At 38.2% G+C, this 27,170-nt stretch overlaps 1 long non-coding RNA gene across 5 annotated transcripts in view; it reads left to right on the top strand.

Annotated features, from left to right (window-relative positions):
- LOC135578643 (uncharacterized) overlaps positions 1–27,170 on the top strand; it is a 208,486-nt gene that overhangs the window by 72,905 nt on the left and 108,411 nt on the right. For 2 of the 5 annotated variants that reach the window (XR_010470594.1, XR_010470595.1), the window contains exon 3: positions 27,017–27,153. The exons of the other annotated variants lie outside the window; for them this stretch is intronic. This is a non-coding gene — a long non-coding RNA (uncharacterized LOC135578643). The remainder of the gene's footprint in view (positions 1–27,016; positions 27,154–27,170) is intronic. 5 annotated transcript variants of the gene reach the window in all.

Below are 27,170 nucleotides of genomic sequence, written 5' to 3'. Positions count from 1 at the left end.
ATGTTTTGACTGAATTGGAATGTGGCAACTTTTTTTTTGTGTTGTGAAATCTCATTAAATGAGTTTCATTGTGATTGTTACATAGAATAAGTCTTTACTTTCCTAATTATTTATTTTCCTGTGATACAATTTACCTAGAAAAGGAATATCTCATATAAACATAGGCTGAGGTTGTATTGCTTGAAAAATCCTGAATTGTTCTTGGATCCTCATGAGGATTTATCTATGTGCATTTTCATCCACATGCATTTGATTTGTTCTAGTATAACTAGATAAGCCTATAGCGTTAAAACATTGGTGGTTCCTAACTCCAAGCTCCCTAATGTAGCTTGAAATTCAGTTGACTGAAAGGATGGAGCAAGAGCTATTTATTTAAACACAATGAAACTGCTTTCATCTGTTTGTTACTTTACACTTTGTGTTAGAGACTGTTTAAAATATATTTAACCGGAACATTCTTTCAATAAAGTTAATGTTTCTTGTAGTTGCAGGACTCAATCTTTTATTCCTAAAAACTGATCCCTGTTTGTTTTTACCCCTGCTCTTGGTTTCTCTCCTTGGAATTTTCAACAAAAAATTTTTTAGAAAGACAATGACATGAAGTGAGTGCTGGCATTGTCTCTTTCTCATCCTTGGATGATAAATTCAGGGAAGCAGAGGATGCTAACCTGTTAATAATACCTCCTGTTATTGCTACAAAGATAGGCTGGTAGATGAAAAGGAGAAAATACTGATATTATAATTCTCCAGGGTTTGCAAATGGTGAGAGTGGAGCCAAAACTGGGACTGCCACTTGTCATGCTGACTGTTTTCATATGCTCTCCCATTTCTCTGCCTTTATCTATTTGTTGTCTCCCGGCTTACTCTGTAATGTTTTTGGGACTGGGATGTTTTTCCTGTTAAAACAGGAAAGGTCTGGTTCTGTGAGTAGGAGCCTAGACACTGCTTCAGTTCAAATGTATAGCAATAATGGATGGAGCATAAAGCTTTGACCAGGTTTTTTAGCCTCAGAATATTGTACAACGTGAATACTAGTTTTTCTAATTAAATCGTTTTGATATTTAGGCAGTTTCAAAATCTATTTTTATTGAATAGTTTTAGTTTTGCTGAGATACATGCTCCCAATTAAAGAGAAGGTCTTCTGCTGTTGGTAAAGCTTTGAAGCTTTTTTTATAGTTAGTTAAATCTGCTAATTCTTTTTGAAGTGATTTCACATGATTAAGGTGGCAAGCGGCCGTAATGTATCAGGACAACAGCTATTTCTGTTGTGCTTTAGAAAAAAGGGTGTCTTTGATTTATCTGTTTTTTTTTTTTTTTTTCCCCTAATTTTCCTGTCTCGTTTTGTTGGGAGTCCTTGATGAGCAGGAAGTCAGTACTTCGAGCTGCTGGAGAGTGATTAACCAGCATAATTATTTGAATGGTTCTAGATTTAGTTTGAGGTAGATCTAGCATGGACTGCAGAGATTGGAAGGGTTGGGGTTCAAATGAGCCCTTATCCCATGGTCTGTCATAATTCCCTGGCCTCAACTCTGCCACCAAATTCCCTTTCAGCTGCTTGCCTAATGTTTTAACTTTGCTGAGACAGCCTGGTACGTTAACTGGACCTGATGGCAAGGTGCAGCCTGACCTAACTGGTGTAAGAGCATCACGAGCAGTTATTGAGTATCTGTAGGTATTAGCTGGATTTCTAGAAAGAGAAGTGGGGCAATAACTGCGATCCTAATGGGAACTGTACCTGAATAGGCAGATTTGAAGTTCTGAGAAATTGTACAGACGTGATTTAAATAAACTGAATTACCATACACAGTTGATGTAAGGGGACATGTGTGAGAAGTTTGCAATGGAAAAGTGCTTCAGCAGTGAGGAGAAGCCTGAGTCTCTTCCTGACAGATGTGAATTCCCTAAGGCAAATGTTTCCTTGACCTGAAAACTCACTTTCTGTGTCTAGCTGACATGCCGTGGAGTAAGCAAGTTTCCAATGCAGAAGTCAGAGTTGTTTGATAGAACTAAGGAGGAAGATATGGAAGTGACCAGGGATTAGGAAGAAAATCTGGGAAACTTTTTTGGCTTGTTAAAAGGAAAAATTGGAACATCATTGAGTGGGGCTGCTGAGGCCACAGGAAAGAAGGAAATGGCAGCAAACTGCTTCCAAGCTCCTGCGTGATTTTATGCAAATCAGAACTTGTTTGGATTCTGTGTTCATGCTAATGGGCAAAATGAGCAAAACTGACCTGATTGTAGTGAAAAAAAACCCCAACCAATACTTAAGAAGACAAAGTTCTTTCAAACACTGGGATGCTATTTCCCATGAGAGAAAGGGAAGGTGACAGGAGGGTAAAGAGTGAGGTGCAAGGCAGGGCCAGGGCAGCGGCACAGTTGCTTCTTTGGGTATGGATATGAGGCAGTACCAATGACACGGCTACAGCCCCATTAGTCCCCTCTTGCCTGTGAATCTACATCCAAAAAAGCCAATAACTGCTTGTCTTTACTTTATAATGGTGAGAAGAAGAGTGTAAGAGGATGAGAGAAAGGCTCTTTAGTAGCTGTGTCTGGCATGATGAGTGCTGCACTGGGGAGCCACAGGGAAAAAGTCAAAGGGAGAAAGAACAAAAGAGGAGAGGAAAACAAACTGAGAAGGAAGAAAAATTGAGAGGAGGAGAATAGCAAGCATGAGAAGTCAGTAAGGAGTGGACCAAGCAGTTATCCTGCTGTCTGCCCTAGCAGTGATGGTTTTGGGACAAAAATAAGAGCTGCAACAAGATTGAAGTATTCTATTATGGCTGCATGCTATTACAGATGAGATTTCAAGAACAGTATTTCAGCTATGGCTGTATGAGCACCTAAAAAAGATAATTTAACGATACAGATCCATAGAATATATAAATCTGAATCAAATAAAACAGTTACCCATATGCTTAGTTCTGATGATGTAAGCATTCCCAGCTGCTGTGACTAATGATATTATAGGTTTCTGAGTTATTCCAAACACGTGAAAAATAGTTTTGGGTCCATAAAAAATATTTGTGTCATAAATACATAACTTTTTGTGTTGAAAACTTCCATGATTTAAAAATATATTTGAAAGGACTTTCCTACTAGGATTTTTTTTTTTTTTTTAATTGAGTAAACTAAAACATTTTATTTTGGAACAGAGAGTCCAATGTTTTTCTGGTTCTTTCCTGGTTCTTTCTCCTTGCTTTCTCACTGAATTAACCCTATAGCACTTTGGTGATGCTGGCATAGATTCATGAAAAACTTTCAAATTCAGTATCATTTTTTTCTGAAAATACTTTAAAAAAAAAGAGTTTAAGTTCCAAACCAACATTTAAGAATTTCATTTAAGGCAAAAGTGAGCATTTAATGGTGTGAAATCAAGGTAACAAAGGCAGATCAACAAGAATGTGGCAGATTATCTCCAGTGAATGCTAATAAAATGTGTCTGCTGCCCTGTGTCATTACACAGACAGCATATGGTACAAATACTTCATAGATATCTTATTTTAAAATGTTCTGGAGAGTTCTAAAATGCTTTTCAGTTCCTTCTTTTGCATTCCTATGGTTTGTAAGGTCAATTTTTCTTAATGCAGTATTAGAAGTCCACCTTTAGAGGCCTAGGAGGGAATGAAAAACTGCAGCTGAGACATTTTAAAGACCTTTAGAAACATCTATTTTATAAACATCAAATGCTTCAGTTTTAATGTCCAGGATTGTGGATAATAACCTTGGGCTAGAAATGAAGTGCCTTGTAACAACAGAAAATGTGAGTCTCTCATTTTTAGCCTCAAGGAGTCTCATGGTTCATGAGATAACATACCCTCAAACCCTTTGTAGACAAAGTTATTTGTGCTGAGCTTTGGGATAGTGGGAGTCCTGTAATGAAACTCTGTGTTTGGAAAATGGTACCATTTTTAATGGTGTATGTTCAAATCTCCTTAAAGGTTTGGATGGGACTGAGTAATCCTGGACAGAGATGGATTAGTGGGCAGAGTGAAGAAGAGGTATGATTAATACAGCTGCATTAAAAGATGCATGATAAATGCAATTTATCACACGGCTATCGCCATTATATATGTGCTATATAATTTAATATTAAATAATAGTAAGAGGTTTGTTACCAAATGGTAGGAGTGTGGATGAAGGAGAGGGTGATTGAGGGCTTAGAGTTAGGAATGATGTATTCATTGATAAGAGTGTAAAGGATTATAATTGTAAAAGGGCTACTGGGTAATGCAGAGTAATCAAATATTGCTTCTTGTATTAACATGATTTATTGCCCTTTCCTGAAACTAAAGCTGCTCAAGGCATTTTATGCTTAGGAACTAATTTTTGGAAAGGACTCATCCAGTTTTAAGGAGGAAAAACATGCAGGGATGAATAATTCTGCATAATTGTTTGTACTGCTGTTATGTCCCACAGTTTCACATGGGAAAATAATAAAAAAACAAGAGAATTGTAGTGCCTGAGCCTTTCCTCTACTTAAGTAATAAAATACTGAGACATAGACTTGTAAGATGTTGCAGAAAATAAGTAATACCTTTAAAGTAATCTTTTTTTGACCAGCAATTTGCCTGTCTGACATGAGAAGGCTTGTATTTAATTGTCTCTTCTGCAACTAGATGCAACTATTTTGCCTTGTTAGAAGAATTATTCAAACTGTGCTTCAGTGTTCTTTTATTCACATTGTTAGGCTTTCTAGTGAAAGTCAAGGCATGTATTCCTGTTTTGATTAAGCTGTGAATGCTTTATTTAATTTGGAGTGTAGACTGGTACCATTGTGTTGGAATCTTGAAAGTGTAACAGATAATAATCTTTGGCAGCTTTAGAAAAGAATGATAAAGGTGCCCTATTTCACCTTCCTTTTCACTGGGAAAACTTTTTTTTTTTTTTTTTTTTTTTTTCCTGCAAGGCAAACGCATAGGAGGGGGAATACCTCAGGCTTCCTGGGCAAGGTTCAGCGGTTATAGCCCTCCCTTTAGAGCGTGGCATAGAGTCATCAGCTCTCAACCTACTGGTTCTGGAGAGCATCTCTGAGGGAGGTGTCTGCCAGACCCCTCACTGTCAGAGCCTGAGGTAGCAACTTCTGTGACAGTCAGGATGCAGGAGAAGTATGGCAGCACAGGGCAGAGCAGGGCTGAGAGAGTAATTGGTTTGCTGAAAAGGAAATGCTGTCCACGGCCAGCTGCTGCACTGTCTGATGTGAGGAGTCTAGTGCAGGAGGAAGAGAGGTCGGTACAGTTCCATGGCAGGGTTCCTTCTTCATGTGCTTTCTGTGTGGAAAACCTCAACAGAAACATCACACAGGTTGGAGGATGTCTTGGAAGCAAAGGCAAAGAGCTACAGAATCCACTCTGCAGCTTTTCATAATATGGTTCCCTTTTTTCTTACAGTTAATCTCATTTGCCCACTGAAAAGCAGATGCTAGGTGCTACATCCTCTGATGTTTCAGCACTTCCATACAATATTATACTCTGAGATTTTTGTTGCTTTCTGAGACACGCGCACTCCAGTAGGATGAGATTTTTCCTTTGGATGCACAAGGAAAGACTTGGTTGATGCAAGGAGAGTTGCTTTGCTCTTCACTATTCACAGTGAAAGATCTGATATCTCAAGAAAGGAGATTTCCACTGGATGCTTTTCACATATGCACAGGAATCCACAGGATATTTTGGAATCCAGGCACTCAAACCTCCAAACAATGTGGCAGATGCAGCCAAACCGGCAGTGGTCACTGGTAACAGGAAGAGCAATGGCAAACAAATACTGCAGAAAAAGGTAGACTGTGCCTGAACTTGTACATAGGTCCTGCTTGATTAACTGTTGTAGCCATACCTGAGAGTCTTGAATATGCTCCTTGGGCTGGATCTTTACCAGGAATAGTAAGTGTTGAGAAAATTTTAACCATGTAACTTGCTATAGATGTAGCTTTGTGAGGAATGGAAGTAACTACAAAAATCTGCTTGTAACACACTTTACAAGGTTTAAAGTGATGAAGAAAAGCCCTGGCAGCCTTGTTCTATGTGATTTGATGCTAAACTTCTTGAAGTTCTGCACCTTCTTTCATTTCCAGGGCTCTTATTCGGGATTTGGGTGCATGCCAACAGTTAGCTCTGGAAGGAGAAGAAATATGGTCAGTCCCACAAAATACTGTCATGATCTTCTCCTAGGGAGCCATCCTTATGCTCCCGTTGCTCTGAGCTGCTTTCTTAGCCTTGAGGCAAGATCTAGTCCCATCTGTCCTTCCTGATGCACATATCTACTTCTTCAACCATGCCTTGAAATTGCTCCTTTCCCCTTCTGTAAGAAAATTGGTGTTTATAAAGTTTTCATAGCCCTATGGAGACAGCTTGCAATTTTTGTTTGGCATTTTAATTTCTATTTTTGTTGTTGAGAAATTTTTATATAATATTCCTGTGTTGTATGGACAAATTTGATTTTACATGAACCTGAGACTTATTACTGTTTCATTTTTTAAATTATCTATGTAGCATTGTCTTTGTACCAACCACAACACTCAAGTGGTAATGCATAAACATAGGTAAGTGTGGGTACAAACAGTGCTTAAATGTGATGAACCATGACAGGAAGGCCTTAAAAACCAGTATGTCAACATCCATCATTTTACTATCATCATCTTAAGAATAGAATATTTTTGCATTATATTAACCTTCAATACACAAGTCATCCTTTCTATAGGTTACAGGCAAGTGAGACTCCACAAGAGTGACAGGGCAACGTTGCTCTCTAGCACAGGTAATATTTGTGCTCAAACAGTACTTAGAAATATATATTCAGTGCATAGAAATAAGTTCATTGTAAGATTAGTACCTGAAATTATGGTTGCATACAATGTCTTCTGTCTATTAAAATGGCTTTGAGGAGGTTTGTCACTATCATGGTTTAACCCCCGCTGGCAACCAAGCACTAGACAGCTGCATGCTCACTCTTCCCACCACGAGTGGGATGAGAGAGACAATTGAAAGGGAAGGGAGAAACTTGTGGGATAAGAACTGTTTAATTAGGCAGAAAAAAAAAATAACAGTAGTCATCATCATAATTATCTACTACTACTACTATTACTACTGTCTGTCTGTCTGTCTGTCTATCTATCTATCTGTCTGTCTGTCTGTCTGTAAAATAAGTGATACACAAAGGAATTGCTCACAAACACTGCTCCCGTACAACTGATCCTGGAAGAGTGGAGATCCTGGAAGAGTGGAGATCCTGGAAGAGGTTCCTGCTTGAACACAATGGCACTGAACAACCAGTCCTGAAGAACAGAGAGCCCCGGTCCCAAATGACTTATCCTGAAAGGAGAGCAAATGGGCCAAACAGCAAAAACGCAAAAAGCTGAACTAATGAGCTAGAAAAGCCAGCTCCAGCTACATATTAAGCATGATGCTAATGGTAGGAAATACCTCATTGACCAGCCTGGATGTCAATCTAGGTGCTGTCCTGTCTCTGCTTCCTCCCAGCTGCTATGTGCACCTGCAACTGGAGAGTTGAAAAAGTACTTATCTCCTTGACAACAAAAAAAACATCAGTGAGTTCTCACATTCTTTTCAAACCAAGTCCAAAACACAACTTAGTTACTACAAAAAAGATATTAACTCTGTCCTAGGGAAAAACATGGGTAACCCACTATGTTATCACATTATTCTCATACAATGTAAAACAAAATATTGATCTAGCTGCTAAAAATAAAAGATTCTAACAACTATGAAGAAAATTAACCCAATTGCTGCAAAACCATCACAGCCAGCATTCCGTATGACAGTGCAGGAAAATAAAAATGTTACTTAATTTCAGGAAATGTTTCAAAAGGCAATCAGAAATAATAACAAATCACCATCTCTTTTGGTAATGGAGTATGATATGAAGGTTAGAAATAGTAGCTAATTTTATGGAGCATTTCAGGAAGTTATAGCTTAGTTGATAGTCTTGGGTAGAAATAAATATCAAACACTGATCTAGCAAAAATAGTTCTTTTAAAATAAAGAAAATTAAATAGTTGTTATTTAATTATATACTGAAATATTAGAATCTTCTTATTCACTGGTTACCTGGAAGAATTCTCCATTTCAGCTCTTGTCACAAAGAAATGTGAACAAGTTACCATTTGTCTTGTTTAGAGGGCAAGAAATATATTTAACAAATAAAGTATCTGTCTTTATATAGACAAACATGAGACAGCAGAATTTGAAAGGTTTGGGAATGAAATTTAAACAAATCATTTAAATAGCTTAATTGACTGAAAGTGTGAACAGCAGATTGTAAGTATTTTCATGTATTCAGCAAATGCACCATAAGTGGAATTTATCATTCAGTGGATGGAGTGGGATTTCCAAAATCCTGCAGTCTTTATTTTCACTCCTAACTTGAAAAAACAACAAAAAAAAAAAAGAGTAAGAGTGCATGGCTAATTGTACATGTATATACTGTGTTATCACATCTTTGGAGAACACAATGTTTGTATGGTTATATGCTTTCCCAGAATGGAGCCTTTGGAGGTCCATCTATGTATCCAAGCCTGTCTTTATGTGTCTGTAACTGCTGTCATCCACACGTCAAACAGAGATAAGAGCAAACCCTATGTGTCTGTCTTTAATCAGTGACCCTCTCAGGTTTGACTCATGGATTCACAGAGTGGGATTCAGTCCCTGGTCAAAATGCTGATTTAGCAATAACAGTCCAGTCCTATTCCCAGGGCAAAACTCCCTTTTATTTCTTTTGGAGGCAGGGCCAAGCACTACATTTCCACCTCGGATTGCTGGTCATGAAGTCATGCATAATGTCACTAGAGGTTTTAGCTCAGATTCAAAGGTTAAATGGCAGGTCTGTCCTTGCTTAAACCACAAAAGAAAATTGTTAGTCCTTGCTGAGTACTTAAGAAAGAACGACTTGTCATAAACACTCAAATCTCTTTAGCCACAAAATTCCTAGGGTTGCCATGAAAGGCTGTGATGCAATGAAATAGTGGTGACAAGTGACTGGTAAATAAAGCAACCACTTTTACAGTGCTTTCTCATAGCTTCTGCCAACTATATGTGTTTGAATCCTTAAATATCTTCTATATTTCTTCAGACTTTTCCCCTCAGCTTTCCTAACTGTACTGTTGGCTATAGATTTTATTTTATGCTTATGAAATATCTCTCTGCTATTGTTGTTCTTTTGATCATTAAAAGCAGCAGTATTTTAAAAAATTATATTATTGAGCTGCTTTTGTTCAGGATTTTTATTAAAAGTTATCCATAAAGAACTTTTAGATCTCTAATATCTCCATAGATTTTGGATAGATGTTATTGTATGATCTTCTTTGCCAGACAGATGTCTAATGTTGTTTTTTTGTTTATTTTTATTTTTTTTTTTTAAATTGCTAAGCAGCAATTAATACGGAAATAATGCCACAGAAAATTTATTAATTGGCATTGCAAATTATAATGAACTGCAAATTGCAAAAGCCTGTTAAGTTGCAGAAGGTTGTGTGTTAACAAGACAATGAAAAATGCCAAGTGTTTATTGATAGGACTGTTTGTGTGCATATGCACAAGACAGAGGGAAAGAGAGCACTATACTTAAACGAAAATAGTAAGCCAAATCAATCCTGTTATTTTTTCAAAGCATGGAAATCACAACTTAAATGACACAAGTGCTAACATGATATGCCATTCCAGCACTTGTAGCCCTAGAAAGATACACTTTTTCCACTTACTAATCTGAATCTTGGTATATTGGAACATCATTACCTATTATTATTTTTTTTTTAATCAGAGCACTCCACTAAAGTTAAATTTAACATTTCATTTATTGGAAACTTAGCTTGTAAAATCTGGCATTTTCATGTTTTTAAAGAAGCATGGAAACACATTTCTTAACTTTGGTACTGTATTAGCAATTCCCATTTTAATCTAGAAGTTCAAATTGGAAGAAATTTAAATGTTATGCCTAGGTATCATAAATAAAGATACTTCTTCAAGCCATGGTCATACAAACACCAGATCTGCGAACAACAGAGATGACAGTTAAAGGAAACATATTTAATATATTAAAAGTTGCTCTTATTTTTCTCCAGCCCCAAATAAAAGTTTGGTTTAAAGGGTGTGTGCCAGATACTAGCTGTGCTTTCAGAAAATTATTATTAATATTTATTACAAAAATGTGAATGAAAAACTTTTGGGGACAAATGGAGCCCTTGGAAGAAAAGAAATTATTAAATCAACAGTCACACCAGATTCTGTACATTGCAAGGTGTTGACATGTCTACTAAATTATGTCTGGCTATTTTATCATAAATTTCTGTTGTTTTGAGATCGAACTTTGTATGATGTGGGCATGGATTTCACATATTTTTTTCTTTACATGGTCCCTTTCCTATGAGATGAGGCTGAAAAATTTGTTTTCTGAATGCTAGGTGCTCTACCCTAGAATGGAAAGACAGAGTGTGTCCCTACTCTTCTCTTCCCTGGAGACAGGGAGGACTGTTATCTAAAACATTTTGGTGTTTGGGTCTTTACACTAGATGTCCAAAGAGAGATATGAAGTGTTCTGCAGTGAATCATCCTGAGCAGCAGTTACCAAGAATACCAAACACCTCAAAGGGCAGTTGAAAGAACCCCAGGAAAGGTCCCAGTGTATATCTGTGACCAGTTCTTATGAAAAGGAACAACGGGTCTGCACAGTATCAGAAGAGTAGTATTAGACAGCTTTGTTTTGGCAGATTCTCTGTGCTTCTCTCAGAATGAACATTGCTGAGTTTTTGTCACTGAGGTGGGTCACTGGCAAACCCTGTATAACAAATAACTCTGCTCCCACCAGCCCTGAAGGCCCCTGTGTTTGTCATGGAGGTTACTGGGTAGTACTGTAGCAAAGAGATGTGGATGTTTCACCCCCATTTTAATCACTGCTTCAACCAGCAGTTAAAAACCTTGTCTTTCCTTGCAGCTGTCTTGTAGCTCAAAAGCTGGAGATTCTCTTGCTTTCTGGATGGATGTTCCAGTAACTTCCAGATACAGCCAAACACTGGCCATTACTAGACAACGCTTTCAAATTTTCCCTTGCATGCAAGGAGAGATGGAAGCAGTACCTGCATTGAGAGTCTAGGACTCAACTATATAGATCATATGGATTCTGACTGATTTTATGAATTCTATTTTACTCTGTAATATATTTTCTAGCAAAGTCTGCTAACATACCTCCTAGCCTGGCCTAGCACACTTTGGTAACATACCTCCTAGTCTTGCCTAGAAGCAGCTTCATGTCAATATAAAACAGGGTTGTAATTTTGGATTAAATGAATGGCCAGTGCCTGGGAGAACTTCCAACTGTGACATTTGGTCTATTAATGTTATTATTAACTACATAGGCCTTGCTTACATGTGTAAGCAATGCTGTTTCTAAAAGATCATTAACACAAAGTGGCTCAGTCCAGTAGGACGATGAGTGCATTGCTATAGAGTGGCCAAGAAAAAAGACACTACTTCTTCCCAGTTATTAAGAATGCTTAGGTTAAAATAACAGAAAAACCTTGGTGCAAAAGAAGTAACAAGGACAAATTAATTGGTCCCCATTGGTGAAAACAGAAAAGCTGCCAGGACAGGGGAAGCTTCTGGGTCCTCTCCCTGCTATGGCTCAGGGATTGAAGCAGACCTGGCCAGAACCCTGTCCCAGATAGAAAGAGAGAGCTGTGGGAAGAAGCTGGGATTGCTGAAAAGCCTGGATAAACTTGTCAGGATTTTCCTGTGCGAACAGGAGGGATTTCTGAAGGGTGTTTGCGATTGCTTAGTCCACCCTTCCCTAAAAGGAAGCACAGAGACACTGCCTGGTTGTGAGCAGGGAGACTTTAGCTTGTTGTATATGAACTCTGCTGTAATATTTACTCTCAGGTCCAGAACACAGGCCCTGGCCTCTTTCATTTATTAGTAGCTTTTAAGACCCAACCATTTGTACTTGAATGTCCTAGAACATAACCTATACAGTATTATTACTGAGATTCATCTAATCTGAAGCCACAGCTCTGAACTTTTGATTCTCCCATTCTGAAACCCAGCCATGGTATAAGGTGGCTGCTTTTAGTAACCTGTATATATTATATGTGTATAAACCCCAGAGGCTCCTGAATTCTTTCTGTTATTTCTTTTCACAGAAAGGCACAGAGAAGTATAATCCTTTACTTATTAGGTCTGTCATGTAGAATAACCCCCAAATATTTACCAAAAAGCCGTAGTGTCCAAGGACCTTGAAGAATTCAGCTTTGAATTGGCTAGAATACATACAAGTTTGTTTATAGTTCAAAATCATGTAAATATAACTTGTACATAATGAAAATTATTCAGGGACATATGTCTGGAACTTCCAAGACACAAAACTCAAGCCAGAGGTATGAGACACAGCTGTATTTGAAAAGGTTCATCTATAACACAGCAAACTGGTTGAGATTAAATTTCATTTGGAAGTGTGAAACTTCTTTCATTTGCGCTCTTGTGCATGGCATGCTGTTTTGGAGAGTCAAAAAAAAAATGTGTATCTATCTATCTGTCTATCTATCTATCTATCTATCTATCTATCTATAAAACATAATTATATCTTTAACAAATGAAAGTGCCAATTTCATACTGCAAAGGGAACCCAGTAAGAGCTTTCAACATCCATACTGTAAACCAAGGCATCTCTACAGAGATACAAGCTCCATGGAAATTCTCTCTCAAAACCTGGCTTCCAGGGGGCTTGTTTTTTGCACACTCCAACAATTTCTAATTTTGGCTTAGAGAGGAGGGAATGTATATTGGAAGAATTTTTTCTCTGTTTTTAGATCCTCAGCTCAGGAAAAAGCAAGAACTCATGGATTCAAAGATCACCAGGGTTTTGTACCCAGTATATCTTGCTCATGGTCTTACACATCCCATTCTCTCTATTGAAATTTGATTAAAAAAGGTAGTCCCATCAGAACATAAGGCAGTAATAGAACAATAAATGGCTGTTTGATTGTGGTCAGCCATGCTCAGTGGAATACAGAACAAGGAGGGAGCTAAGAGAAATCTCTTCCATGCTCAAGTGATTTCATATTCCTGATATATTGTGCATGATGCAGGTGGAAGAGAAGGAGTGGACCTCAAGGGATTTATTATTCTTCAGAATTTAGTGTAATTCCCTTTAGCATCAGTGGAGCCTGTCTCTTCAGAGAGAGAGCTGACTTCATTTGTAACTAAAAGGTCTGGTTTATTACTGAAATGGAAAGATGGACTGAAAAACAACAAATGTTTCCCAGTTATAAGAGGAATACATCTAGATATGTGCAATGCATTGTCTGAAGGCTTTTCTGTGCCTTGAATAAAGTCCTGCTCCTATACATGTGAATATTTTATACATTGAAGATGAAAGAAAACCTAGAGGATCCTGATAGAATCCTGTTATACTGACAGAGGGGATGTCCCCATCATATATTCATGCAGTCTTCTCTTCATTCATTCACTTGTTTCTAGAAATAGCTATTTCTGACAATTTTGTTAGCTGTTGGACTTCCAGGCAGACAGAGGTCTGGGATGAATTTTCTATTAGTCTTTTATTTTTCAGTCACTGAGGTAGGTAACTGACAGGATAAAAATCTTTCTCAGGAGTTTATTTTTCCAACTTTTTTTTCTTAATTTCTTTAACCGATGCTGTGTGTCAGCTATACACCTGGTAGGCTGGAGAGGAAGCTATTGTATGAGGAAACATTATTTGCAAGTCTTAAGTGGTGCTTGAAATCATGGTAAGAACGGTTTATCTTTGACTTCTGCTATGAGAAATGGTCCTTGTTATATGAGTGACTATACAAACAGGCTAACATGGTTTTGTCAAGCCGCAGAAAGGTGTTATTTTTCTCTTTTCTAGATTGTTGTCTACTTTTAAATTATCTGTTTAATGAAAGACTGTTAGCAACAAAGCTTGACAGTGTATTAAGCATTCACAACCACTTAGATTTACAGTTTAAATGAAGTGACTGCATCACTCACAAAAGCCCCTTACTTTAGAAAGGCAGGTTTTCACTAGCTTTCATAAAACATCGTGCTGTTAATAAAATGTCTTCAGTCTGCAATGTAGCTGTTTAGGCAGAATAGTAACACAGAGATAGTTCTTTAAATTTATTTTCTAGGTGGATAGATGATTTCTCTTTAAAAGACAACATTGAAATGGTCACCATGTAAGAAAGAAAAAAAAAGGAGCAAAACACGGCCCCCTTTTCTGAAGGATTATCTGCCCAGGTCAAAACATAAACAATGCAGAAGTGCAAGGGCTTTGTTATGCATGAGGTCTATTGGCCGTTTCAGAGCAGTCCTCTGTGTCACCGAAGCGAGTTGATGACAGATGGTGAGACTGTCCTTGCGAATTTTTCACCTTAACGTGACAGGCTATATGGAAATGTCCTGTGATCACTGGGGATTCTCCAAATGTCCCTTGATAATCAACACAAACGGGAATATTTTTTTATTTGGAGCCTGAAGCAGTTTTAAAGATTTGTCTTTATATATAAAGTCTTTATACTGTTTTGCAAGAACTATAAACAATGGATGAGTACAATGGATTTCACATTGCATTTATAATAATTAACCTTTACTTGTTTAGTGAAGAAAGATGGTTTATAAGATAATTCCACAATGAAAGTAAAACTCATAAAAACAACAAAAAATAAAGCAATTAATTGAAAGGCAACCTAAAGCACTTTGTAAACTGTATTCAGGAAATATATTCTGGTCCCTCTTAGCACCTCAATACATTTTGATCAAGCATTTTTATATTCTATTAGGTGTATTCAAAAGATAGAATTCTTCAATTTTGCATTACTTTTATTTTCAAAAGGAAAACATCATCTGTGAATCCAGGGCCAAATGCTGTTCTACTTAACTTATGCCTGACAACATCAGTAGGAATACCTAACATACAAGATTCAGTCCTTCACAAACCACACTGTTGCTCAGGGCTAGAGCCACCATACTTCAGAGAATGAGACAGCTCAGCCTCTACCAGAGCAGGAAAAAAACCAAGGCAAACTCTCCAGCCACTGGTAAAAACCCTAGATCTCCATATAGACTGTTTCACATGATACCAGCCCTGTTTGTTCTTCCTCTGCTCTCAGCCTCTCATTACCAAAACAATATATTGGACAAGTGCAGGTGTTTGATGGGAGCTGTGGTGGCACGCTGGGGATGGTTGAATACCACCATCTTACTGGGAACTGAGATGGCGAAAAAGAACATCTAGTCTCTGTGGCAAACTAGACCAAAAAGGATGGAATTTTGGGCCACAGGAAGGGCTGGGCTGAGGGGAGAGTTTCTGGGTACCATTATCTCCAGCCTGAGTGTGCTTTGCCTACAGCAACAGTGGGTACCACAGCCTCTGATGAGACAAGGTCTCTTTGTTTTGGTTGTTAGAATAAGCATTGAGATGCTATCCTGATAAAGATCAGACTACAGGGATACAATATTTTATGCCCTGTTTTGACCTCAGGCTTGGACCCCCACTTAGCTGCTTTCAGGGACTGATGCTGTGTGTTCTTTATTTTTCCTTGTCACTGCTTCAGGTAGCCACTAGTTATGTTTGAAGAAAGGTCTTGAAGAAGTTTTTTGCACAAAGCTTCGATTTTAAGTGGCAAGTGTCATAATGCTTGAATTGTATGATTAAATTTTAGCTTAAATTTTAGGCTCTGTACAGTACTCTAAGCTCATGTTTCCATTTTGCTTTATTTTGTACTTAAGCTATCGTAATTCTCGATTGGATGGTGGTCTAAGAAGGGACTAGAGATCATGAGCTGAGAGGTTTTGGTGCTCTGTTGATGGCTGACTGAATGAATCTCATATGCTCAAGTCTTTCTTCCCAATTTTCAGAGGCACAGTCTATTTAGACTTGAAATTGAACGAGAGTTTTCAGCTCTCAGTGACTTTGTCAACTGGGCAATTTCAGTTTCGGGTGTCCAACTCATTTGTGTGCTACCTGGTTTTGACAGTTTTAGCCTCTAAAATGGATTTAGGCATTTGTCTAACTCTCTAAAGGCTATGTATACCTATGTATAAATAAATATAGATTTTTAGTCTACAGACACAGATGGTTTAGATTCAGTAGAATTTCAGGACACATATTTTATCAGATTTTATATATATAATTGATATATGTTCCGAAATATTCTATATGAAGGAATGGCATTTATTTATTTGTTTATTTATTTTGGGGAGGGGAAAAAAAAAAAAAGTTAGCTTCGACATTTTTCCCAGCCTGGATTTTAATGAGAAAAAGTTTGCAGTCATTTCTCCATTGTCAGCATCAGGTACTATAATTTGCTCATGTAATACATCGTGGCCCAAAGGTATATTGCTAACCAACAGAGTGATTTCATAACAAAAGAATCAATAGCTCATTATTTTTGGACTCAGAATAGTTTGCATGTTGCTTTAGAGATTTTCTGACATTTAGGAGATTATTTGCAAATTAAAACAATCTTTGGATCAATCCATTAAATTGTCAGTTAATCATCTTAAATAACACTTTGTTTTAAGCTCCATATTAAAAGATATGATTTCTTTCCTCAAAACACAGGATAGGAGTTTGAACTGGTTATCTAACTGGATGATGATGATGTTAGCTTCTGAGTAGTTGTTCTATTACATCTCTCTATGAAGTAGCAACAGCAAAACAGTGGTAGGTATTAAAAATCATCTTCTAAATTTATTGGTCTGACACTTTAAACACATGGTGCTGCAAGTGGAGCCCCCTTGAATCAGATTGCTGAAACTTCTGTTACACAAGAACAGGGCTTGAATTAGCTTCCTCCTCCAAATTCCTTTTTTGGAGTTATAGAATGCAGAAAAAGGAGTTAAATCGTTGAGAGAAGGAACGTGACTTTTGAGTTAAATTATACAAAAGTAGCTTTTTAAACATCACTTTTTGCATTTAGTTGTTTCTGAACTCTTAAATATGCACCTGTGCAAAGACCACCTTGTCCAGCCCGTCCTTCCTCCTCCCATTGCGTTCTGTGGGTGTCTGGCTCGAAGGCTGGGGATCTAAATTCATCGTGGACCTCCAGCTAAGTAGTGATTAAAGCTCCTTTGTGCACAAGCAGATTGTGCCAACCTCCCCTAAAGCCACTTTTCCATGGTAAGGTCATGTCTTTTCACTGGCATACACCTGCAGCTATGCTCCCAGGATGCTCACATCCCAGACTTGTCTCCTTAGGGAGTGGAACAGCAGCAGCAGAGCTGCTTCAGCTTTTCTGGTTGCTGTATCGCCCTTTAACTTGTCAGTAAAGGAGTTGTTCTGCATCCTTAGACCTCTCCCTTGCTGCCCTCCTTCCCTTACTTCCTCCTCTGAGCCCTTGCTCCAATAATGGTTTGCTGTAGCAGTCCCCCTACGATGCTCAGGGACCTTCCCCAAATCTCCTGGCACCACAGCTGCCAACTTCAGCCCTCTGCCCTTGCACAGAAGGGATAAGGAAGATATTCTCCTGATGAAGTTACTTGGTTTGTCAGTCTGCAGATTTTGTGGTGACATGTAAACCAGGGGAACATATTTGCTCATGTTTCTGTTATTTCCAGCATCTTTGGACAATAGCTGGGGAAATACACTAAAGAACAAGTGCTGGAAGGATTTTTAGCTCAGATTTCCCTCTTTTTTCAGACATCCATTACTATGAGTTTCCTTGGTCTGAATTTCCACAGAAAGTAAACTTAGAACTAGTAAATGAACATTTTTCCTTGCAGAAACAAATTTTTTTTTCAGAAACCAGTTTCAGAGCATGCATATGGTAATGTTCTTGCTGCGGGGGTTTCTGTCTGATCGAGCTGGAAAACAGAGAGAGTACCCTGGCTGGACTAACTGCAGCTAATCAGCATCACCTGACTAGAAACAACAGAATTTTTTTAGCCTGTGCAAGATTGATCTATTGAGTAAAAAGCAATGGCCTGAGTGTGCAATGAGTAGTGACAAATAACAAATACATCAGAACATATTCCCATAACATATTTATTCTTTGAACAGAATAAAAAGCTACATTTGCTTGGTATCTTTGCTGGACTCTTTTTTCCTTGGCTCCCCATGGTTCACCATTTATTTACGTATCTGTTTTACTAGGAAAGGTTATGTAATCATGTGACACCAGAGACAATATCATGGCTATGTGAATGTCCATGGCAAAACTTTTGCAATTTGATTTCATCTTTCTTGACTAACATGCTCAATCAGTTTGATCCCTCAGAAAGTTTTTCATGCACCTCTATTTTGACACTTGCCGTACTTTTCTATCAGTATGGTAAAGCTTGTTTTCTTCAAGTACAGAAATTTCTCAAATGCACTATTATGTCCTAGATAACTTCTGACCACCTATGTTAGAAATGGAAATTAGGTTCAGTTCACAAGAATGCTCACATCCCACAAAGGCACTATAAATACAGACTTCTCCCTCTTGATACTGCTGTAATGCAAATAATTGTGACGTACAATAACACAAGGAAGACTTCTGGACAAAAGCTAACATCTTGTCTTCCAAAGTCTGAGTGACTTGAAAAGACATAATTGTACTACTTTTCAGATGAACCTTACTGAGGCAGTGTACTGGGGTCTGTATTTATTCTGTGTTTATCCCACTAAAATTCCAGTATTTAAAACTGTCACATGCTTTTAAGAAGACTTTTTAGTTGAAATAATTTCTACTGTATTCAGAGTTGAAAATGTCTTTAAATGTGTTTGTGATAAGCACATGAATGAATACAAATATATGAGTTCTGCTGTTAATGTAATTTATTATTTGTAGTGTGGTAGCACTGGTGATCCAGTAATGTGCTAGGAGGTGTATAAACACAGAAATGAAGCATCCCAAAGAATTTGTAACTCTCTCATTCCTCCTCTGTCGATCCAAGTATGACTTGCAGGAATGACAGCTTGCTAGACAGAATTAATACTGGAAATGATGCGTTTCCTAAATTAAAAGCCTACAGCTCTTCTGGAGGTACTAAATATCTTAATTTCTCTATTTTAACTACAAATATGTTCATTTTTTAAGGAGAAACTCTCAAAATTAGATGCTTAAATCGTGACACTTGACTGTCTTGAATATTAATACAGAGGGTATTAATATTAATCCTCTGAACTGTCCTATGCTTGTGATGTCCATGCAGCTGCTCCCTTATGTGAACACCACAAATTTGTCTGACATCAGTTGGACATCTCAAAAGCTAAAAGCAGCAGCCCCTCAGCATGGGCTGAAGTTTTGGAGTGAAGCTTTTAGGAGGCTTCAGTCTTTTATGGCCTGAGGTCAACACAACTGTTGTAAGCTGTTAACTAGAGGGTTACTCTGGTGCCTGCCCATATAATTTCTTCATTGTTGCTATTCTTGGCTCTCTGGAGGCGAAGGAAGAAAGAGAGTCAGTCTGAGAGCAGGTCTAACACCATGCCTGTGTCACCATCTCCATTGACTTAAGATACAGAAAAGCCTGATTTTTAATTCAAAGGTAACATAATTTTCACCATTGCATTCAGACAAAATGGCAATGCGAGAAAGGGAAGGGAGTTCTTTGTCATAGAATCACAGAAAGGGACCTCTCAAGATCATCTCATCCACACCCCCTGCCATGAACCAGGACATCTTTCACTACATCAGGTTGTGTGAAGCCCCGTCTAACCTGAAAGCGAACACATACAACGATGGAGCATCCACAACTTATTTAGGCAACTTGTTCCAGTGTTTCACCACACTTATCATAAAAAAAAAAATCTTCCTTCTGTCCAATGTAAACACACCTTCTTTCAGTTAAAAACCATTGCATCTTGTCCTGTTGCTACAGGACTTGGTAAAAAGTCTCTCTCCATATTTCTTATAAAACCTCTTTATATACTGAAAGGCTACAGTAATGTGTCTCCGGAGCCTTCTCTTCTCCAAACTAAACAGCCTCAACTCCTCATAGGAGAGATGTTGCAGCCCTTTGATCATTTTTGTGGCCCTCCTCTGGACTGACTTTAACAGGTCCATGTCTTTCTTGTACCAGGAGCCCCTGAGCTGGATGAAGTACTCCAGGTGGGGGCTCACCAGGGCAGAGTAGAGCAGGAGAATCACCTCCCTCAACCTGCTGGTCATGCACCTTTTGATGCACTCCAGGATACAGTTGACCTTCTGGGCAGCAGGTGTACATTGTTGCATCATGTTTAGTTTTCCATACACCAGGATGAAGAATGCTTACTCCTAGAACTTCTTTTAACAGAGAAAGTAGCAGAACAATGTAATTTTGGAGAGAGAGGGCTGGGAAGATTGACAAGATGCCTAACTCAACAGTAGATTTTGGTGCTCTGATTGTCCTCTGATGAAAGCCTTTCCTTTTCTCCTGCTGCTCCTTTGCTGCTTGTTGTTGATACACCCATGTCATATGATGTGGGATTCCATGGTTGTGTCCTGAAAGAAGTGTAGGCTTCCAAAAGCTAATTGCTTTGAGTGCAGTGTTATGTGGGTGTTCCTAGGGTTTTTCTGGTTCTGGAGGTAGTTTGGTTAATGCTGCTTCTGTATCACAGTTTGGACATGCCCAGAATTATCAGAGTAGCACTTGTCAGAGGAAAGATTTTTGGTTGCTTTTCTTCTGCTATGATTTCCCAGGGAGAGAGGAATAAAGGACTGAGGCATTGGTGCAACCTACTGCTGTCTCCTCATCTTGCTTGTTCCTGCCCATAGTAGGGCAGAACTTGTGAGCTGTGAACAAAACTCCTGATCAGTACGTACCACTCTCATGAGGCTGTCTGCAAGTACTGTTTTTCACAATCCTTTTTTTTCCCCCAGTACCTCAACATTTATGCTAAAATATTAAAATTATGGGAAGAAATCTTCCTCTGTTAAAAAAAAAAAAAAAAGGAGAAAAATGAAAAAACACAGAGGTCAACCAGTTCCAATGTAAACTCCCCGCTTCTCTCTTCATCTGCTGGATGTTTATGATAAGTTGAGCGCACCTTATCTGTGACTTGCTTACATAATGAGGTGAGTCTTTATTATCACATTACTGCTCTCTCTAGAAGGAGAAAGGGTAAGCTTAGGTTTTAGATCTTTTATAATTACAAGAAAATATGCAAGTAAGTCATGTTGTCCTCACAGGATTCTCAAAGTTTTTCCATTTGATCCTTCTTACTATTCTAAGAAGAAACTGTTCTGAAATGTCTGTGATTTTAATTTTATTTTTTTATTTCTCTGATGCTTTAATAATGCATATTGTGCAACTGTTTTGGATGCATGATTGATGCCATTCCTACCTGCCTAGAAAGATAATGATAATATCTCTTAGGGACTATTTTCTTCAATTGATGCATACATGGAATTCCCATTAATGTTAATGTGAGTTCTGCAGATGCACTCAGTGAGTGAAGACAAGGCCAAATATATGATAGCTATATTGGGGCTTATGTCTTTCATGGGAGGAAGACTTCTAAGTGGCAGGCACATTTCTTGGAATTTAACAGAAAGCCATGCTAAAAAATGCCAGTTCTGTATGATATGCAGATACATTGCCGGTAAATTTTATGCCCAAATCTTACAGCTGTAGCTCATCTTACTAAAGGAATAAGCTTCTATTAAATGTCTCCCATTAACTAGTTTCCATAATTCTGACATGATGGCTGGAACTCAATGAAGGATTTTAATAAATTGACATAAGCTTAAAATGAGGAAATATGAAATTCAAAACATACCCCAAAATGATGTTTTCTGAAGGAAGTAATGAGGATGAATTGAACACCCAAGGCAATATTGAAAAGGTCCCGAGTCTACATTCTTTCCCTATTTTCTTTTGCCAGCAAGAATCTAGTGTGAACATGTGTGCAGCCTGGCATGTTGGCTGAAGTCCAATGTTTGCACTTGCAACATCTGGAACAAATTCTCTACGAGTGAAGAGACAGGTTTTGTCATTCTGTCACCTACTGTCCATGAGCTTCATTACCAATAGTGTGACTGTTTGCATGGATCAGACAAAGGAAAACACACAGATTTTGAGCAGGTCTGGAGTATTTCACAGTTTACAACATTAAAATGGGCATACCATTTTACGGTTGTTATTGCTTTTCCTGAGGTGTTGTTGAACTCTTGGTCAACATTCAGACACGAACGGATGAAAGTCTTGACAGATTCTAAGAGCTATTTTTAAAAGCCAGCCATGCCAAGATCTTTAATGTTAAGATATTTGGCTATACTTAGAAACCTTAAAAAATGCTTTGATTTTCATGTGTGACACTCAGCTGCCCTTCAAGCTAGAAGAGTCAAAATTGTCTGTTAAAACGGTATTTAAAAATCGTCCTGGTAAAGAGGACAGAAATGCTGGAGCCTTGGACACATTCTTACAAAAGAACAAGTTACGGGAAATCCTTCCGCAACCATAGCAGGCACTGTGGTTTAACCGCAGCCAGCAACTAAGCCCCATGCAGCTGCTCGCTCACCCCCAGTGGGATGGGAGAGAGAACTGGAGCAGTAACAGTGAGAAAACTCATGTGTTGAGATGAAGACAGTTAAATAAGTAAAACAAAAGCCACACGCAAGCAAAACAAACCAAGGAATTCATTCACCACTTCCCATCAGCAGTGGGGTGTTCAGCCATGTTCAGGAAAGCTGGGCTCTATCATGTGTAATAGTTACTTGGGAAGACAAATACCATAACTCCAAACATCCCTCCACCTATTTTTTCTTTTTCTTTCTTCCCCCCAGCTTTATATGCTGAGCATGTCATCATATGATATGGAATATCCTTTTGGTCAATTTGGGTCAGCTGTCCCAGCTGTGTCTCCTCCCAGCTTCTCCTGCACCTGGCACAGTGTGAGAAGCTGAACAGTCCCTGACTACTTAGCAACAGCTAAAATGTTGGTGTATTATCAACATTATTTTCATACTAAATAAATCTAAAACACAGTACTACACCATCTACTAGGAAGAAAATTAACTCTACCCCAGCCAAAACCAAGACAGTAGGCTAGATCACCACTAAGCAAAAATATCTGTCAACTGAGAAATGTTTTGTTAAAAACATTCTTATAAGCGGTGCATGTTGGATTCTGCTCTTCAGAGCTCTTGGAGAATTATGATTTATTAACACAGAGCTCCAGGCTCTAAATTGGATGTAATCATGCTTTTGCAGACCTTGTTGCAAGGGCTGAAGGAGTTCACTGAGGCTGAGAGGATTCTGTGCCTATGCCTGCCCTGGTAGAAGGAACAGGACCAGGGCAGGGGCTTGAGTGCCACACAACAAGTGTCCACAGTGTTTGGTTATTATCCCGTCCTTTGCACAAATCAGGCTTGTGCCAAATAGCATTTCCCAAGACAAAGCCTTGGCATGTTTTGGAGAATAACACAAGTTAGGGGCTGCTCTCAGTAGACAGGTTGGATTAGACCACATTGTTTTGGGGAGGAAGAAAGAGAGTTTAGCCAGATGGCCATGAGCCATTACAACATTTGCCTTTAGGGTTCCCTAGTCTGTTTTATTTATCAGGGTAGACATCACCTGTAAAGTCTCATATGTTTATAGCAGTGGGATGCCTGTTAGTAACTAAGACAAAAATATCCTGATTCCTTTGAAGCTTTTACATGCATTGACCCAAATAACTCATTTTTTTCAAGGACTTTGTGAAATAAATACAACATATGAATTAAATCAATTTGATATCTCATCTCTCAAGTGTTCAACTGATAGTCTGTCAGCTAATCCTGGTTGCTCTCTTTCCCAGGGCACCTTGGAGACACACAGGAGCTTGCTCCAGGCTAAATTAATTATTCTAGTGATGGTGGCAGCTGCATGATCCCAGCTGCCGTCTTTTCTGGCCACATGATAGCAGTAGGGCTCCAAGAAAAGGGCCACAGGCTCCATGTATTAATTTAGTAGCGGGGACCCACTCCTGCCTGTAGTTGTGCTTGAGTCAGCTCTTGAAGATACACAATATGGTGCATGGGAGGTCCATGCATAAGTTCCAGAAAACACTGGGCCTACTGCATGTGTGATTAGGTCTACCTACAGTACACCTGCTGATATTTGAAGAGACAGAAATGGCTCATTCAGTCAGAAAAGTCACGTGCTACTGCTGTACAACACGACCTTGACTACTGTCCAAGTGTGCTTTTGTTCCTTTTGAACTCGTTAACTCAAGAGCAAATATTTGACTCCAAGGTGTCTGGGTATTTCAGTCTTTCCTGTGTAACCCATCATTTGGACTAGAGAGATGAGATTTGATCCTGGAAGTGTTCATTCACAGAAGTTCTTATTTAATACACGTGTAAGCACTTACCTCCAAACTGAGGCTCAGCTATTGCCTAATCCTGTTGGTGCCCCAGAAGCCTTGGCATGAGAGTCCAGCTAGACAATTCCTAGTGATCTTCATTTCTGTTGCTTGGCATGATCCCTTTCAAGCAAGGCACTTGAAAACACCATGCTGCTCAGTACCTAAACCATAGCAAAATTCACAAACCATGGGTGTGTTTTTCTGATTTTCTTGGCAAGTCCTGATACAATAAAATATTTCAGGATGTCTTTACCAGCCTGGTCACAAACAAAACCCAATGACTCATCTCAAATGCTCAACAGCCCAGTGCATGGATCATTCATGCACAATACACAGGCTCATTTTCTTCTCCTGCTTGCTTTGGAACACAGATTTGAAGCCACATCTTACCCTTACAACAGAAAGTCTTCTACCACATCAAGAATTCACCAGCTATCACACAATAGCATGCTCTAAGATGAATCCCTCATCCCCTCTCAGTGAAGCTAATCTACTTAATATAAAATACTTAAAATATTCATAGTAAATATTCAGACTCTATAGTTTAATGACTATGGCTGTTGCCTGGGAAGACTGGGTTTCTAATCAGTGCCCTGATGAATAAACATCTGAAGATTTACAGATACTGGACAATGCCAAAGAGAAAGTACTTCTTTCATAGTAGGATGCATCATCTGTGATTATTTAGAAATTATTGCAGGTTCCTTCAGCTCCACAGGAGTAAATTTTGACTGGAGAGACCCCTGTCTCTAGGACGAAATTACATTTGCAGTGCAGAGATACCACAGTGATAGCACTCTATACAAAAATAAAGAAGAAGCTAAGACAAATTCTTTAACCCAGTCTCAGTGTTGTTGTAGCCTACAGGAAAGATCTTCAACCAAAATTGCAAAGTTAGACTGACAGTGGTGCTTTTGGATGATTGCTCCTATTCATCAGACTTCCAGTCCTTAGTGAAATCAGGACAAAGAGGGTTATATTGTTTTTTCTGTAGTGTAGGCTTAGAAAAAAAAAAATAATGTTGTCCTGTTCATTTATTATCAAATTTGAACAGTTTGCTTTTGAAATGCTAAGAGTCACCCCAGATGAACTCTCCTTTTTAGACAGTAACTAGTTCAGATTGCCTTCCATGGGACTCTAAAATCAATACAGAGAACGAGAGATAGACTGGAAAATATGCATTAATCCATTAAATTAATCTTTATCTCCAAGTCATTATGCAAAAAAAAAAAAAAAAATCAAGATTCTGATAACTTGGACTTTTTTCTTTTCTCCCACGACCCACTTAGAAATCCAGAAGTCATAAACTTTTGCCTTGTCTTAAGCTATAAGTTATGGTGGTACAGCAATATTTTTTACTGTCCAGATAAAAAAGGAAATTACTAGCTCCATCCTTGCCTGGTGATGCAGTTAGCTGCCTGAGGTCTCAGTGGTTTCACTTCATTTAACAAGAGGAAGTATAAAACTGACATATAAAAATTCCCTTGAGCAATCATTCATAATTGTAAAAAAACCCTTTTGTAAGGTTTTCTGATCTATCCACACATTGATTTTTATGTAGAAAGCTGCCTTTTTTTGTTATTTTTACAAACAACAATTTCTTTCACATTTGTTACAAAGATTTCCATTTTGGTTTTCCTTTGTTTTTATTTTGATACTATATTTAAATTTATCCTCTACACCCATTCTTTGTAGTCTCTGAGATGACCCAATGTTGAGATTTTGAGAATCTTTGCCTTTTCCAGGTATTGCTGCAGTTACTAAATTTGGTAACAAGTCTTTCTTGATTTTTTTTTTTTTTTTCAATAACACCATCCAGATATTTTAGCAAAGTTACCATTGCTGTTGCTTTATGAATTCAGTCTCCATGTTCATTGTGGGAGAAGACTTTAAAGCTCATCAGAAGGAATTCTTGTAAATAGAACACACAGATTTCCAATCTGTAATTATGGAGCTTACAAGCTTCATGCTTTGAATATTTAATTTCTTCAGGTAGGTTATATTTACAGGAGATGTTGATCATACTACAGTGGCTGGAGTTCACTTGTGTAAGGCATTTGGAGTGATTGCAAATATATTAAGACAAAAGTGCAAATACTAATTATTTTTATGAAGCACTGAAGTCACTATCAGTATTTTCTATGGAGTCCTGAATGTGTCAGATCTGAGCGACATCAATGCTGTGAGGGAGAATGGGGACATTCTTGTTAAAAAGAATATGGATGGTTTTGAAAGATACCACTAAAGGTTTGCAGAATCCAAACTCTTTTTTCTTTTAACTAGTTACCAGGTAATTTATGCTGTGGCTACTGATCATTTTAGTCAAGGGAAAACAGTGATGAGAGTGACCAAATACCAAAGAATGGTCGAAACAAAGTGTGCTTACCCTAGCACTAGATGTGGGGAAAGTCAGTAAGGAAGGTTTGGTTTTCTAGCTTCTATGAGGAAGCTATAATCAAAGGCAAGTTATAAATAGAACTATTTTTTAAAAAATGAGAGTGATAACAGTTATTTGTTTATAATGAGGAATTAAATTAAACTGACCAATTAATAGTTTTCTCAGAGAAACTGTATATGCACTTTTAAACTTTATGATATTGCAGCAATGTGAAATCATCAAAATCCCAGCTTCTAAGTAGGAAAAAGAATTCTCCCTTCATGGTTGTACAGAAGAAGCTGCAAAATAGGATCCTAGAAGGCTTAAGATAGAAAACTGAGTCATGAGACATAAAAAAAGTTAAAAATAAAATTCTATTGATTTTTATAGCAACCTCTTAGCTCTTTGATGTCTGCCTGAAAAATCTATGAACAGTTGTCGCAGAGAGACCTTGCTGATGGCATCCAGTACTTCTGAGCACTTCAGTTTGGTGGGAAGAGCCTCTGAATTGAATGTCATGTCAGCAGGTTAGTTCATCTTATCC

The sequence above is a fragment of the Columba livia genome, chromosome 2 (assembly GCF_036013475.1).
Source record: "Columba livia isolate bColLiv1 breed racing homer chromosome 2, bColLiv1.pat.W.v2, whole genome shotgun sequence".
Taxonomy (NCBI): domain Eukaryota; kingdom Metazoa; phylum Chordata; class Aves; order Columbiformes; family Columbidae; genus Columba; species Columba livia.
This window is presented reverse-complemented; position numbering and strand designations above follow the sequence as displayed.